The 16,601-nt window shown below is 41.7% G+C and overlaps 1 protein-coding gene across 5 annotated transcripts in view; it reads left to right on the forward strand.

Annotated features, from left to right (window-relative positions):
* Positions 1-16,601, forward strand: part of has3 (hyaluronan synthase 3) — a 33,472-nt gene that overhangs the window by 5,831 nt on the left and 11,040 nt on the right. The window contains exons 1-2 of one of the 5 annotated variants that reach the window (XM_050073652.1): positions 4,500-5,289; positions 11,186-11,457. The exons of 1 other annotated variant lie outside the window; for it this stretch is intronic. The gene's annotated coding sequence lies outside the window, so the exon portion shown is untranslated. Of the gene's footprint in view, positions 1-4,499; positions 5,290-10,977; positions 11,458-16,601 lie in introns of those variants that run through there. 3 more of the 5 variants (XM_050073654.1, XM_050073656.1, XM_050073655.1) reach the window with 3 other exon arrangements.

The following is a 16,601-nucleotide window of genomic DNA, read 5'->3' on the forward strand; positions in this document are numbered from 1 at the left end:
AAGCTAACGTTAGCTAACTACCGACTAACCAGATAATATTAGCTAATTGACAAGCACTTACTGGGCAGAATGGCTCTTCAAATGACGAACAAAGTTTGAAGTTGTCGCCTGGCTGTCCGAGATGTTTATGCCGCATGTCTTGCACTGTGCTGTTCGTCTTTTGCCGTAATAATGGTAATTCCGAAAGCTGAAGACGATGACTCTCGGGACCCCTCCCGCTGACATGTTGATGCCTATCTGATATAAGAGGGCCTGTTTCTCCAATAAACACGTAAGGTACGTAGAGAGGGCATGACTGATTGACAGGGTAGTGATCCAATCATGACAACGCCATTCTCAGCCTGCGCTCCTACCGGGTAATCGATATTATTTTTTAAATTAATTTATTAATTTTATATTCTAACCGAAAACATGATGTGAATAACACTCAAGTCATTCAAGTCATTGTGTCTCAAGTCAAGTCAAGTTCCGAGTCTTTAACTTCCAAGTCCGAGTGAATTCTCAAGTCTTTTATTTTTTGTCAAGTCAAGTCACAAGTCATCAAAACAGCGACTCGAGTCGACTCGAGTCCAAGTCACAATGACTCGAGTCCCCATCTCTGCTTTATACCCTATGACATCACAAGTTCGACACTTCTCTGGTTTCTGGCTTTGACGGAGAGTAGCTCATGTTCACTATTCAACTTTCCTAGGCCATGGAAAAAATATATTGGAATCCTAAATTTAGGTAGTGCTCCCGTTTAAGTAATTTATTTCAGGCTGGCTTTAATCGGCCTTTCTTAGTAAGAATTTTGTGTTTCAGGCTGGTGTATTAAAACTGAGCCAAAAAGACATCCAGTTTACCTGAGAGAAAAACTTTTGCTGATTAACAGGAACAGAGTAAAGATAACGTTGGATGGATTACAATCATAGTTTGAAATGCATTTTGTCAATGCTAATCTGATTTTGACAGTGCAGAGCTAATCAAGCTTCTTATATGGCAAACAACAAAACAATTTACACAGTGGTTTGGTTGAAATGACCCTTAAATTTATGCTAATAACACTTAACCCATCGACTAACTACTTTAACCAATCTGCAACTGCAGGCAAAGTCCTGCATTAGGTTGGTGGATGATAAATATATTGAAATAAAATGAGAACAACAAAATTCTAATTTAGTGTTTTAACCTTTATATGCTCTGACTGAATTGCCCTTATGATGTCATCAGTTAGCTTAGAGTATAAGACCACAAACATTTAACAGAAAGCAATGCCTGTAAAGAAGTTATATTTATTTCATATATATAATAAATACGGCACTCTAGCAGGACTTTATGGGTAAATTATTTACAATCAATAGGCTGACAAATCTGCTAATACACTTTGATATGACAAAGGCTTCACGCAGAATCTTTATTCTTTAAAAAAAAAAATTTTTCTTTTAAGCAGAGCACACAACTCAGCTTCAGAGCAGGAAAAGCACATCTGTTTCGCCTGTGTCACAACTGAGGGCAGTAGATTGAAAGGGGCAATTACCATCAATTAAGGTCTTAAGCTGGAATTATGCTTCTCCAGGTTGCATGTAAGCAACTGTACACACGTGTTGTTTGCTCAGTATGGGCCTTAAAAGGAGGCAGTAACACAAGGATAGTCATTCCCCCATAGTAACACATAATATGTCCTATTCTTATGTGACAAAATGCAAAACAACATGTGTTAGTGTTGTCCAAATAACTCTAAATTAAGGCTCTCTGGCCCGATCTGCTCCCCATTCTAAAGTAAGTAAAGTAGTAACTACCTTACTAGTAGTTGGACACTTTTAGAGCCACACAGGCTCCCCCATTCTAATGTTGCCTGCTCTTCACACTTAGTAAATCCATTATAGCACACAACTAAAGCAATTCACAAACCCTTATACACTCACTGGCCACTTTATTAGGTACACCCGTTCAACTGTGCATTAATGCAAATAGCTAATTAGCAAATCATGTGGCAGCAACTCAATGCATTTAGGCATGTAGACATGGTCAAGGCAATTTGTCTTCAAACTGAGCATCAGAATGGGGAAGAAAGGGGATTTTAGTGACTTTGAACATGGCATAGTTGTTGGTGTCAGACGGGCTGGTCTGAGCTTTTCAGAAACTTTTGATCTACCGGGATTTTCAATCACAACCATCTCTAGGGTTTACAGGGGATGGTCCAGAAAAGAGAAAATATCCAGTGAGCAGCAGTTCTCTGGGTGAAAATGCTTTGTTGATGCCAGAGGTCAGAGGAGAATGGCCAGACTGGTTCATGATGATAGAAAGGCAACAGTAACTCAAATAACCACTGGTTACAACCAAGGTATGCAGAAGACCATCTCTGAACCAACAACACCTTGTAGCTGATGGGCTACAGCAGCAGAGGACCACACTGGGTGCCACTCCTGTCAGCTAAGATCAGGAAACTCACCAAAATTGGACAATAGAAGATTGGAAAAACATTGCCTGGTCTGATGAGTCTCAATTTCTGCTGCGACATTCAGATGGTACGGTCAGAATTTGGTGTTTACAACATGAAAGCATGGATCCGTCCTGCCTTGTATCAACAGTTCAGGCTGGTGGTGATGGTGTAATGGTGTGGGGGATATTTTCTTGGCACACTTAGTACCAATTGGGCATCGTTAAAACGCCACAGCCTACCTGAGTATTGTTACTTTACCATTAGGCCCCCAGTTAAAAGGGCCCAACAAGTTTAGATCTCTTATGATGTTTAGATGTGAAAAATACTGAATTATGTTACTATTCTAAATCATTGTACCCAAAAATAACTTATAAAAGTGCCCTTTGAAAAAGCAACTGTACACTTGTACTTCAGAGGAAAACATACCTGACCGATAAATGCTACTGGTTATGTTGTCGATTCAGTTATTTCCTCACAAAATACAACAATTAAAGTATGATTCATTATTATTTATTAAATTATCCAGCATGAGACTATGTAAGAATTAAAAGCCCCATCTTAAGGTACACTGTGCAGAGTTTTGAGCAAGCCTACTGCTTCTACAGCTGCCAATAGCCTACCAACATTCCCAGTTAGAGAAAGGGTAAAAATAAAGCAAGGTGGTTTGTCTGGGGCCCCAGGACCCCAAATCTCTAAATCCAGCCCTGATAATAATAATGAACGCACAGCGCAGAGTGACTGGATGAAAGGGAGGCATGGAGTGATGCGTCCTCGTATTTATAACTAATTCATCCAAAGTCTGACTAAAACCTACATGAGTCTCACAGTCCATGTGTGACAGTTGGCAACACTGCACTATAGGCTGCTTAGTTGTAACAACTTACCCTGCTGTGTGGAATTTTTTTCTAGCCGAGCTAAAGCTTGCTGGGAGTAAGTTACATAGTTCAAAACAGTGCTACGTTTTCGGCAACAAGACAGTTATTAAGATGATATATGTTTGGATTCGGTGACTTACGTAGACAGCTCAGTGATAGAAAGACAAGTCACTGTTTGGTGGTACTGTGGTCGACACTCCAGCAGCACGAAAGGAATGACCCCGTGTAACCACTTAAAAGTCTGTGTTACAATTTACCCTGCATTAGGAGGTCCCCCACCTTCCCCTATCTCTATCCCTATCTCTCTGAGGCAGCATCATTCCAGTTTGACAAATGATGCTGTCGGGTTGCATTGTGGGTATTGTAGGATCCAGCATTTTTGGATCTTTACCCATGCTAAGGACGAACAGTCAAAGCATCTGCGCCTCTGCTGCTTTGATTTTGAAGATCTGACCTTTTTAATACAACACTTGAGAGTCCCCAAAATTTGAGAGCGTAAAATTCAATCAATGAACTGGAGTACTCCTTTAAGATATCATTTCTTTTCAGTTTTCAGCCTTGGCTAGTTGAGTTTTTGAAAAACCCTTTTGTTCAGTTTGCTGTAGTAGTCTGTGTCAAAGCCTGTAATATGGTCACCTACAGTTAGTTTTCCTCTTGCTTTCCCACTGTCAGAGGGAGTGCTGAAGCCAAAGTCCCTTTGTCATCAGAAGCCATGAGAGGTCTATTACGGTAATTATTATATCTCACCATGTGTCACAATCAGCAAGCCAAAGAGGAGAGTGTAGAGAGTAGTGTGTGAAAGGCTGTAAATGTAAGATGGTTGAGCGATGCCATGCCTTATTTCCTTATGAGAGTTTGTTTTAGGTAATGTGCATTCTATTACCTGACCTAAATGAAATGTGTTTGATTGGCTTTGGCAGCCGTGTATCGATTCTCAGAGGCGTACTGCAGTTTGTCTCAGGCTGCCAGCCCGGCCGTGGAACCTGCAGGACGTCAGCAGCTCTGCCTCAGAGCAGGAGGGGAAAGGGAGGGAGGGTAGATAAATAAGCCCATAAAGGATGCTTTGAGTCAGGCGGAGAGGTGGAGAGGAGAGGGGGCTCCGGTCACACAGTCCCCGGGCTTGTTGGAGGTTGCTGGCTGCATTGCAGAGAGATAGGGAGCTAGCTGGGGTGTCCAGGGAGGGGAGGGAGAAGAGGCGAGGAGTGTGTGTGTATGTGAGGTTAAAGGAGACAGAGAGGGAAGCTGTGGAGGAGAAGCTCAGCAGTGTCGCTCTGCCAGCCAGGCAGGACAGTGTGACAGAGGAGGAGAGGGGAGAAGGAATTAGGCTCTGCTGCAAACAGGGGATGCAGAGACGAGTTGATGCTGCAGCACATGACAGAGAAAAGGGAGGGTGAGGAAACCTGGGGATGATTCGTTGCTGGGAGCAGACCTGAGGACGAGGCCAAGATCAAGCTCCCCGCTTTGGCCCATGATCTTCACCTTCACCATCACTTTGGCTCCATGCTTATGGTGGAAATCAGGAGCCGGGATGGAGAGCACGAGAGGCAGAGACCAGACTAGCTGCCGCCCCCAACCTGTAATCTACAGACGTACGACTGCACTAGCATCAGCTGCTGGCTGAGCACCTCTGATCACATCTCAGCTGGGGGGCTTCATGCCCTGGGACAGTCCTGGGAGATAGAGGGAGGAGGTGGTGGTGGATGAGGAGGAGGAGGAGCAGGCAGTGGGGAGGCTGGCTCAGAGAAGTGGTGGAGGGTGGTGGTTAAAGCTGCCTGCTGTATTTTTGGATGTGGGATCTCCTGAATTAAGCAAGCAAGCTGGAATAAAGATGTAGTGTGAGCTGGTGGAAGGAGGGGTACAGAACAAGGAGAGTGCTGTGCTGAGGAGAGGAGAGGGCTGGACGTCCCGGCTCAACGGACGGACCAGGCGGACGGAGATCTGGGGGGAGTCCTAAGGGGGAGACCAACACGGAGGGTCCACTGGATCAGGAAGGTAAGGGTTTGATAATAAATTTTGCAAGACTGTCTTTATGATGTAAATTGCTCCCACTAGGAACACAAGACAAATCTGTCTTTTGGTGGTCCTCACTTCTATAAAGGACTAGTTTAATATTTAAACTTGAGTTTAAGATTAAGATCTGACAGGATTAGTTTAGGATAAGATTTTGAGTGATGCTTCAGGTTTGGCAGGTAAAGGTTAGAGAAAAGAGAATGAATGAAAGTACTCACAAGAGAGATCAAACATGTTCAACAGGGACAGAAGCTGGATGGAAAGTTTTAGAAAAATTGGAAGAAGCGACATTAAAGCTGAGTTAGAAAATGCAGGACAAAGACTTGTGTGTTCTGGCTTGTGTGGTGAATGTGGTTGCAATGTGAGGTTGAGAAAATATTTATTTCTGCCTGACACTGTGAGTGTGTCTGTGTGACTGACTCAGTGAGCGAGTTAGTCAACTAATCACTTGAACGGGACTAAAGAAATCCCACAACTGCTGCTCATTTCTGCTTTACTGGCTGGGGGGAGTTGTAAAATTACTCAGTAACGGCTAAAGAATAGGTGTGTGTCTATATTGTCATTATGTTTGGGTGTTTATGTGGCCTCCTGGCATGTACTCCACGTGCTGCTTTTTTCCCTCTGTGGAGGCAGACAGTGACCGTTAGGAAACAGTTGACAGGAACGCTTTAGAGCGACTGTCTGAAGGCTTCTGGCATCTCCAAAGACAACGCCGGCCTGTTTGATTTTCCATGGCATCACTGCCATGCTGGACCTGCCCGGTCTGGTTGCCTTTTACACAAAGCCTGCTGGTATTTGACAAGCTGCTTGTGAGACCTCGGGTGAAGTAGGGAAACTTTAAAAGGCACATTCTGATCCAGTCAAAAAGGTGGATAAGTGATAACATGTAGTTGAATCCACAAGATTAAAGCACAACATGTGACTTTTGAAGAAAGGGACAAAAAAAAAAAATTCTTCCTTTTATCAACAAAAAGGTAATTCCTAACCTCTAAAATGCTTCTTTGCTCATTTTAACACACTCAGGGGTTTGGATGCTACAGCCTTTTTTGGTCTGGTGTGACCGGTAGCATGTGGTTAGCTAATGCTGGCTGATGTTAGCAAACGTCAGATAGCTGTGTATCTGAATTTATTAAGTCAGGTCTAACTTTATGACTTTGTTCTACCTGTGCAACTGAGACACTATAATCTACTGTAGTATGCCACAGGTAAAACATTTTAGCACACTCAAAAGTACATTAGGTAAACACATTTATCACCAGGAGACATTATTTCCTGCTTGACCTCTTTCTCAGTCACGTCAGTTAATGATGCTGTCTTTAAAGCTTTAATCCGTCCAATGACTATTTGGGATGTTGGTCGTATTGACAAACCCACAGATAACTATCACATAACTCTTGATCATTCGATCTCTCTATCCCGATAACTTTGTTTCAGCTGCAACTGTTTTCAGTGAAAAAACTCACTGTACACTACTTACCCAACACCAAACAGCAGACAGACAAAGATAACAGCTTGCAGGTTAAAATAGTGGAGCTGGCAGCTAAAGAGCCAGGTATTTTCCCCAGGAGTAGGTAGAGACCAAAACAGAGCAAAGAGTGAATACTGGACTCGCATTTGTCAGCTGGACAAAAACATGACTCCATATTCCTGTCTACCTTCCTCCTCGTCTTCTAGATGTGTAAACAGGCGATAGTTTGCCAAAACCTTAGCCATATTAACCTGCAGGGGCTCTATGCAAAGTACAGAGCATATAAGTTTCTGGACAAGGTTCTTAACATGGAGGTGGCCAGTTAGCAGCTAACAGTGCTAACTCCATAAACTGCTCTAAACAGTGTTGACAAAGCTAATGGTGTTAACCAGGGGGGAAACAGAGGGTGGGCACTACACATCTGTGCTGCCACCGTCTAGATATCATCAGTAACCACCGTATGAGCACAGTGTAAAGTGGCTACAGTGAGTTAGCCAGTGGAACACAGACATGTCTTAACATGCACTGGCAGCCAGACTGGCTTACCACAACAAACCACAGAGAAGTTCAGATCACAACACACACAAAGGCAGCCTGACTACATTCTTTGCTCAGGATGCCATTACTCAACTATATCTTTACATAGGAAATAGTGCTTTTCCTGCTATAATAATGCCCCGAATGTCATATACCTAACCTTTAACAAGGCTGTAATGTGTCAAATGTCTGTAGTTTCAGCTTGCTGTGGAGTTCTGCTGCCAAGTGGCCAAAAAAGCATTAATGCAGCTTGAAAGCAAATTACCCAAGAGAGTGATGGGAAATTAAGTACAATACAATTACTGTGCTATTATCCTGTAATTAGCACTTTTGGCCACAGGGACCACTCTTCAGCGAAAGTTACATTGTGTTACTTTCAAGTCTAGCTCCACGAACAGTGATGGCCTCATTCAGTACACTCCTAATATAAAGTACTGGGAAGCGCTTTGGTAGCCAAATGGTTTTGTGCAAGCCAAATAAATGCAACTTCACCGATGCAAATCCAGCTGGGGACCTTTGCTGCATGTCACGGCTGCTCTGTCCATTTCCTGTCTGCCTGCCTCTTTACTGTCAACTGTCCAATAAACGTGAAAATGTCCCAGAAAATGTTACTTAAAAAAACAGAAGTTTGGGACAAAACCTGCAACATGCTAGAAGATGTCATGAAGTGTCCAAAATGGAAAGGATTCATAGCCAGTAGTTATCAGAAATATTCTTCTCTGGGTAAAGGACAAACTGAATGATATTGGCATCAACATCATTAGAATCTCATTATGAGGCATATTGAGGTTGATGTTAGGTTTCAGAGGTAGTGAACTTTACATCACATGTTAAAAGATTGTTAACCTGAGCTATTCCCCACAAAATATGAATGGGGGCAGAGGCTTCACTGGGCCCATTTCAGTAGCAGGTAGTATAATAATTGGCAGCAAACAGACTGGAAATACAATTCAGGTATTTTTTGAATGTTTGTTTTCAATGGTCACCCTGTTACAGCTTCCAAACTCCATACACACACTAGATTTTACCCAGCTACATCACTTGCCTCATTATGTAATGAAGTCTGTAAAAGAAGATTTTGTGCTACGCTCCCTGGAGAAGTGGAGGCACTGACAGAGCCCTCTAGTGGAAAATTACCCTGAACTCCCAGACATTTTTCACAGGAATTTTTTGTTCCTCTAGCACAAGGTTTGTCCATGTTTCACATCACAACACGGCCATAATATCAAACAGTGATATGAAATTTTTTTTTAATCTCTTGAGTTTATTTTAAAAATATTTTGTGTTTGCAGCCCAATTTTCATTCATGATGATGATGCCATGACTATCATTAAGGAAGCAAGGCTGTGGGAAGCTGAAAGGTTAATGGGTTTAATTCATCACACATTCAAAATGAACATGTAGAGCCTGTCTGCTCCTCAGTCTGTTCATCTGGACACTCACACACCATAATTCCGTTCGTGGGCGCTTCCTTAATCCTTCTGTGTTCCACCTATCCCTCCCTTCTTTTCTGACTTCCAGAACTGCCTTCCCACTGGGTATACTTCTGTAGAGAGACAATAAACTCTTCTGAATTAAAAACTAGTTTTAGACACCTTTATAATGGCAGGTACACAGAAGAATAAGTGAGAAGATTTCAAACATGTCTTGAATTTTGGGGCAAAATGACACAGCAGTACAGCATTCCAATAGATAGGCTGAATGAACTGTAGCAAAAAAGTTTTTTTTTACTCTCATTAATCTCATTTCCATTAAAAAAGCTCTGATAAACTTAATCTACACTACTTGCTCAGCAGCAAACTGCAGTAAGACATAGTTAGAGACAGGCTGGTGAACATAGTGGAATATTTAGCAACTAAAAAGTCTAAAAAAAAAATCTTTTGAGGAAACCAAAACTGAGGTTAACCAAGAGCGACTTAGACTTTTATTTATTAAGCTGCGAGAAACATGACTCAGAAAAGCTAATTTTGTTCCATGCCTTCCAGATGTGTAAATTTGCAACTTTTTGCTAACACATTAACCAGGATAACTTGGTAAATTGGTAATATGTCAGTGTTGTGGTTGTAGCTGGCTACGCTGCCCCCAAGTGGCCAAAATATTAATGACGGTTTAAAGTCCCATTCTACTCAATGTATTTTTCTCATGTCTCCTTAAATGACCTTGACTATACTGCCTTGTATCTGAGCAAAGTTTGTCACTACACATGTGTTTACACATTCCTGAATGCTGAAGGGGGCGATGTGCGGATGTCTTTGCAACTCACTAAAATCTGAGATTGAAATGTTCACCGGGCAAGCTAAATTTGTTACATCACTAATATGAAATCCAATCACTGTCTGACACAGGGGACACATATTGATGGGGGAACAGACTTCAACGCAACACTGGCAAAGACACCTGAACCCTCAGCGCAGAGCAGACTGTCAGTACAGGGAGCAGAGTTAGCATTAGCATAGTGAAAGTTTTGACAGTGCTTGGTAGAGTGTGCAGTTTTTGGATGTTAACTGAATACTGAGGCTTCCTTACACTGTCTACCAAAAACCTCATCATAGCAGATATTACTGTATGTTTCACAAACATTAATGCTGTATCAACTACTGCCAGTTAGCTTACAAGCTAACAAACACAAGATGCTAACTACACTTACCATTCTAGTAGGTCTGCTAGTCGCTGATTTTGATCCACAGAAAACTCATCATCTCGAACATGTATGGGCAAATCTTTAAAATGTTTCCGCTAATGCTAACACTAGCCATGTTGACACAATATGTTTGTAGTGTACATGACATGCCCCTTGTACAAGACTAAGCCACCAATGCGACACTTATCTGAACCCTGCTTCAACGGTTTTAATATATGAGGCCAAATGAAGCAATAATCTCGTTCATAATTAATTATACATGAAGATGTGATTGAAACTGTAAATCATGAGATGTAACCCGTTCCATTACCCTTACCCTGACCTTAACCACTTGTCTTTTAAGCTAATATTTCATAGCAAGCTAAATGCTAACTTAGCATTTTCTTCAGGGCTTACGCTGATCGTGGACTGATCTCTAGGTATGGTGGGCGAGTCATGTTGCTGCTCTAGCTGCAGCTATACCTACTCGCTTTCACAGATCAACCTAACGTGAGCAGTGCTGGAGAAAGCAGGAAAGGAAATGTAACCTATTGCATGCAGCGGTGGTGGATGGAACGGAGGCCAGATCCGGATTTTTTCAGTGAGGAGATAAAGAGTAGATTGGAGTTGTTTTTTGTTTTTTTTTTTTTGTGGGAAAACCATGTTAAAGAAAATATTGGTATAAAGGACAAAATTTTACATACTGATCCTAAGCTGCCAGCCAGCAGTGTTCCTAAATTTATTTGTGCCTCTGGAGCAGGCCTGCCTCTGGTACTTTGACTCCCACTTTGCCATAATTGACCCTTCATTGAACACGTAGGCTATTTTATTGTAAATTTCTCATAATAAGGATGTATTGAGTGTAATTTCCCATCCAACACTTCATCTCTGTCTCCTTCATGTCCTGTTTCCTGACTTCTTGCTCCACCCAACACTCTTTTTTCCAACCATATTTCCCCTACCCCCTCCCTCCTTCCTTCTCCCTCAGCTGGGCAAAAGTCCCTGCCTCAAAGCCAAAACCATCTCTCAGTAACACCTCCCCACCTCCTCACCTGGACTCCCAGCTCATTCAGTCAGATGGCCTGGATGCAGGAAATCCCATGTGGCACTGCCACTCTTGGATACAGCTGGGAATATTACCATTGATGTAGTTAATATGATTTTTACCTGGAAATATTAATTAGCTCTGGAATGACTCATTTCTTTTCCTCTGTATTTTTTTTCTCTACCTGTGTCTACCTTCTGTTGTTAAGTGGGACATTTGGAGTTATCTGCATCCTGGATCGTTTGTAAAATGATGACTTGGTGGGCCTGGACATCTTTTCCATCAAACATGGATCCTAATCTGTATCTGGATGTAGACTTGAACCACATCTATACAGGTTAAGTGAATGTGACCAGCATCACTGCAGAATCACTCTGGATGTGTGGGTGAATTAAAAAGCCACGGCATCAGCACTGCGTTCCACCGCATCAGAAATGTGACTTTTTTCCAGAGGGACTGAATCACACTGAAGATTATAAGGTGATATATATATATTTTTTTTAACTTTAATTTTTCACAAATTTGATGATGTGTTATTTCTTTGGGTTTGGTTTCTGTAGGCCCCTAGATGTTGGTACTGTTACTCCCACTGTGATGGGAAAAAAGACATCCTCTGAACTCAGGGGCAGACTGACTTAATCTACCTTTTCTTAAATTCTGCTTCACTGTGCTGTTCAGAGGAAAGAAATTCAGAATTAAAGGTGACAGCGAAAGGAGGTCAGTACATTTCACACAAATAATGGAGAAGCATTTTCATTTTTTTCCCATTGTCGTACACAGTCAGGATAGCCCGGCAGATGTAACCTTGGGGCTAATTGTACCTTTCCCCCCAAGTCCCCAGTCTAATCCCAGCTCCCGGCCTGCCAGCAACCCCCTCTGGTGATTGTGGCCTTCCAATCAAACGGTCTACGTTACTGTCTGCTTGTTATCTGGCCTGTGGCCCCACCGGGATGTTAACTCCACACTGCCTGGGCCTGCTGCTTTAATCCACAATAGATCACAAAATAAGCTGAAGCTTTTTTTTCATCGTCCTCAGAGGCAAAAACTGGATTCATATACATATCCCAAAATGAAATACAATGCAGTATGTGACCTAGTGGCACTCCTACAAAAGTAAAAGCCCCTGTGGCTGGCAGTGTTTTGTTGGGTTAATTATAGGGACACTGTTTCTGAAAATATATAGGCTACTGCTTTTTAATGTTTTAAATACAATCTTTCAGTGTTCTGAACAACACAAATTAAATTCCATTCACCTCCATTGTATTGCAGTTTAAGCAGAGATCTCAGAGACAGGCATTTTAAAAGCTGGGTGAATATTTCCTGAGCTAAAAGATAGTTTAATTTATTTATGATAAAATTCATTTGAATCGAAATTGTAATTAGGGTAAACCTACTTTTTTTTTTTTTTTTTTCTCCTCTTGAACATGTTGGGGTTTACTCGATGGGTTGACTTTTTCATCATTCTGACTGGTGCTCTCTTCCAGAAAGAACTATAAAATCAGTATCACCAGCATAATTAGTCAAGAGTCAGTACCAGGATATGAATACGAAACAGAAAAGGAGAGAATTTAGATTTTAGAGAAAACAGCAACTGTCAGTGGAAAGTTCTGGTTTTGCGATTATTCTAAAGGACCTCTAAATGACTGTGATGACACATGAAAACAATACTTGACAAGAAAAATGTTTTGTATGTGTTCCAAAACTTCTACTTGCAAAATTCCCCCTTCTGTCACAGCCTGAATATCACGTAGACACTTTCTCCTGGATCTCCCATGCAGAGTGTAGGTCTGTGGAGACACTGAGATTCAGTGCCAGGATGTAAATCTATACATCCACTCTGAGAGGTGGATAAATCTGTCTGTGCCAGTTTGTCCCACAGAGCTGAATGTAATAATATAAATATCAGTCTGTCTCTCCTGCGTTGGCCTGGCCAGGTGGGGTGGGGGGGTGTCGGGTGAGGGGGGTCGGGGGCCAGGAGGTAATTTCATGAATGAAAGGGCAGAATTGTTTCTCCGTTTCGACTGGTCCCAAGCACTAGCCAAACCCCTGGCCAGCCTTTAATTAGAACTATTAACCCAGAGAGAGGGAAGAAGGGAGCGCCAGAGGGGCTAATGGGAGGAGGGGTGAGGGGAGAGGAAGGGAGGAGGAAGATGAAGGAGGGGAGAACAAATGGGCAGGTGGTGTTCAACTGCAAGTACTTTGTAGGAACTTAGAGTTGAGCACCATAACTCTGACCCAGTGCAGAATGTGCTTGCATAGTTATAGTAATGCAGACATTGTGGAAGCAGTAGCCCAGTATACATAAGAACAGTAGGGGAGAACAGGGTCGGTTGTCACACTTTGTCCTTTCACTTGAATCCCTCAAAAACTGTATCTTTAATAGTTCAATTTACAATGTATAATGGAAGCTTAGAGTGTGGGGGAAAAATGGCAATCTTTAAAATGACTGAAACCATAATTGAAATAAAACAACCTGAGAAAACTTAAACAGGAAATATCATTCCAATAAATGTATTTTTTTATCCTAATATAACAATAAAAATAACAATACAAAGAACAATACAAGTGGCAACCAATCCCAAAGAAAATGTGACAATCATCCTCAACTCTTTTTGCTAGCAGCTAAGCTAACAAACACATCATGGCCTAGTTAAGACAAAAACTTAACAGCAGCACAAGTTGTGTAGTTGTAGCAGTGGGTTTAGTAGTGGGCATATTACTATAGCAGAGGGTGTAATAGTGTTAGTAATAGCAGCAACAAGGAGTAGTTTTAGTAGTAGTAATGGCATGAGTTTTGTAGTAGCAATAGAGCTTTAGAATATGATCCACAACATACAGTGTGATTCTTCTTAATTTACAGTGCATTTTTTTTGTACCAAAACAATCTTTCCACGTTGTTACCACATTTTATCCCTAACTTCATGTCTTGTTTCCTTGTACTTATCAGTATCTAGTCTACTAGTACACAAAAAATGACACTGAAAGAACCTGAAGAATTATGCTCTAAAGCGTTACCTAGTGGTGCTGCTAATAGCACCAACTATAGTAGTAGTAGTTAGCGTAGAAGTAGAAGTAGCAAAAGCACCAACAATACTGTCAGTAGCAGTTTTCTAGTAGTATAAATAGCCGTAGCAATAGTAGTTGTAATACTTTTAGTAGTTGTGCCAATTGCAACAGGAGTAATAGTAATAGCAACAACAACCATGGTACTACTATTAATAGTTTCAGAAATAGTAACAGCAGCAGCAATAGTATTAAAAGTAGTATTTAGTAAAGCTGCAGTGGCAGGTAATAGTAACAGCAACAACCATAGTACTACTAATACTAGTGGTACTGTTATGGTACAACAACAGTTCAATCCGGAGAGACTTCTTTTTATGGTAAAAGAATATTCATTATCATGTGAACGAATGAATAAGAATGTGGAAAGTCTTTGGCGATTAGACCCCGTAGAGATGGTTTGATTTAAGGAGAGTGATGAATCCATAGTCGAATAGGGAACCCCCCTGGGGTCTAGACGCTGGTGGTGGTAGAGATGGTGAAGATGAGATGAGAGGAAGATGGAGAAGTGCCGATGATCTGGATGAGTGGAGGAATGAGTCTTTGAGAGCTTGTCCTGGACTCTGGAGGTGAACAGGGTGGAGGAGGGTGCGAAGATCCTGCCTAAAATGATGGCTGACAGCAGCAGAAGAGAGAGCAGATTCAAAATTTTGCAGTGGCATCCTGATTGGCTGAGTGATCGTTGCAAAGTGTGACTGGATAACTAGAGGAGTGAACGCCCATAGTCAGCTGATTGGAGGGAGTAGTGAGAGTGGGATGGAGAGAAATGTGAAAGGGTGAGCACGAGAAAGGTCTTCCTGATTGAACTTACGCTGAGCTTCATTAGAAGCAAAAAGGGGTTTTAGTAGTAGTGCCTGTATCGGGAGAAGTAGTGGTGGTCATAGCAGCAACAATAGTGGTAGTAGTAATAGCAACAGCAATAATACAAATATTTACATTAGTGGTAGTTTTATCATCAGACCCAGACAGAATCTGCAGAACTTTCTTTACAGTTTTCAGCGGTAGTCCAGATGAATATTTACGGAATTTAATGAAATGTGTTTTTTGTTTTTTTTTGCTGGTAATAGGATAGACAATATTCATTTAGCTTTTTAAAAATATCTGCAGGTGTGTTGTCAGAGGCCTCTTTGGGCTTGTTTATCAGTACTACAAATAATTATAGCAGCAGTTAAGTAGTAATGATAGTAGCTGTAGTAGCTCTATTGACTGCCTCACTGTGCAGTTAGTATTTCCTCTTGTGCTTCTGGTACCACGGCTCCATGATGTCAGTGACTGATGATGGTGTCTTTTTAGCCGGCTGAGGCAAGGTTTTACAGAAAAAAACAGGAAATGGCACTTTGGTCCACTAATGAGGAGTTACAAGCTCTCTTTCTCAGAACCTTCAGTAACACTCTAGACTCCGGAGGCCCCACTCTCACCTGACATGTACAACAGACCAGTGTTGATATTCACCCTTTCATGTACTGAATAACATGTTCAAGTTCTTCATGTGTGTTTCCATACCAGAGGCAGAGCTGGGGTGACTCCTGGGGCTCCAGCCTGGAATTTTTTTCTCAAAAGCTCCACATGGCTTTGGTTTTTAAAATAGCTTCAGTGTTGTGTCATTCAGATAACAACAAATCAGTCCCTCCAGGATGAAGCAATGTTGCAGTCACAACAATTAATGTAAATTCAGCCAATCCTTGTGAAAATTTGACTCTTTCAAACACGTAAAATCTCATTTCATTGTAGAGCTGCATGCAGCCTATTGATTCTCTCAGCCCCTCCTTGCCTCTCTGTCTTATTCTGTCTCTCTGATTATCATGAGACTGCTGCTGAGGGAATGTGAGCTCTGTGCTTGGAAGAGTCACACACACACAGTGACAGGGCTAACTGTTAGCAACACATGGGTTATTAATGGGTGTAACAATATAGAGTCGAACTGTCAGTGTAAAATTGTTGGGAGCACAAGCTAGCCGGGCAGAAAGAGCAGGAGGCGAAAAGGAGAAAAAGCTGATTGCTGACAACTTATCTATCTTACTATATCTTACTGTATAATGACGAAAATTCTGTCTGTGAGTGTGTCTGTCCGTGTGTCTGTTCCACGTTTTTCTCCTCACTGACTTGGTCAATCCATGTGAAATTTGGCATGGTGGTAGAGGGTCATGGGAGGATGTGAATGAAGCAATATTACATCAATTGGCCAAAGGGGACACTATAGCAACCGATTGAAATTGCACACTTTGAATGGGCACATCTCATGTCCTGTATGTTGTAGAAACATGAAACTTTGCACAGAGATGCCTCTCCTCATGAGGAACAAATTTGCCTCAAGAACCCATAACTTCCGGTTATAAAGATTTTCCGCCATTTTTTATTTTTTTTTAAAAACACTTAAAATCGATCTCTTCCTAGGAAGTTTGACCGATCTGCATGAAACTCGATGAACATAATCTAGGGACCAATATCTAAAGTTCCCTCTTGGCAAAAGTTGGAAAACTTACTAAAACTGAGCTTCTGTAACATCTCAAGGGTTTCACCGATCACCACGCAACTTTGTAGGCATATGACCACACATAATCTGT

The sequence above is a fragment of the Epinephelus moara genome, chromosome 20 (genome assembly GCF_006386435.1).
Source record: "Epinephelus moara isolate mb chromosome 20, YSFRI_EMoa_1.0, whole genome shotgun sequence".
Taxonomy (NCBI): Eukaryota; Metazoa; Chordata; class Actinopteri; order Perciformes; family Serranidae; genus Epinephelus; species Epinephelus moara.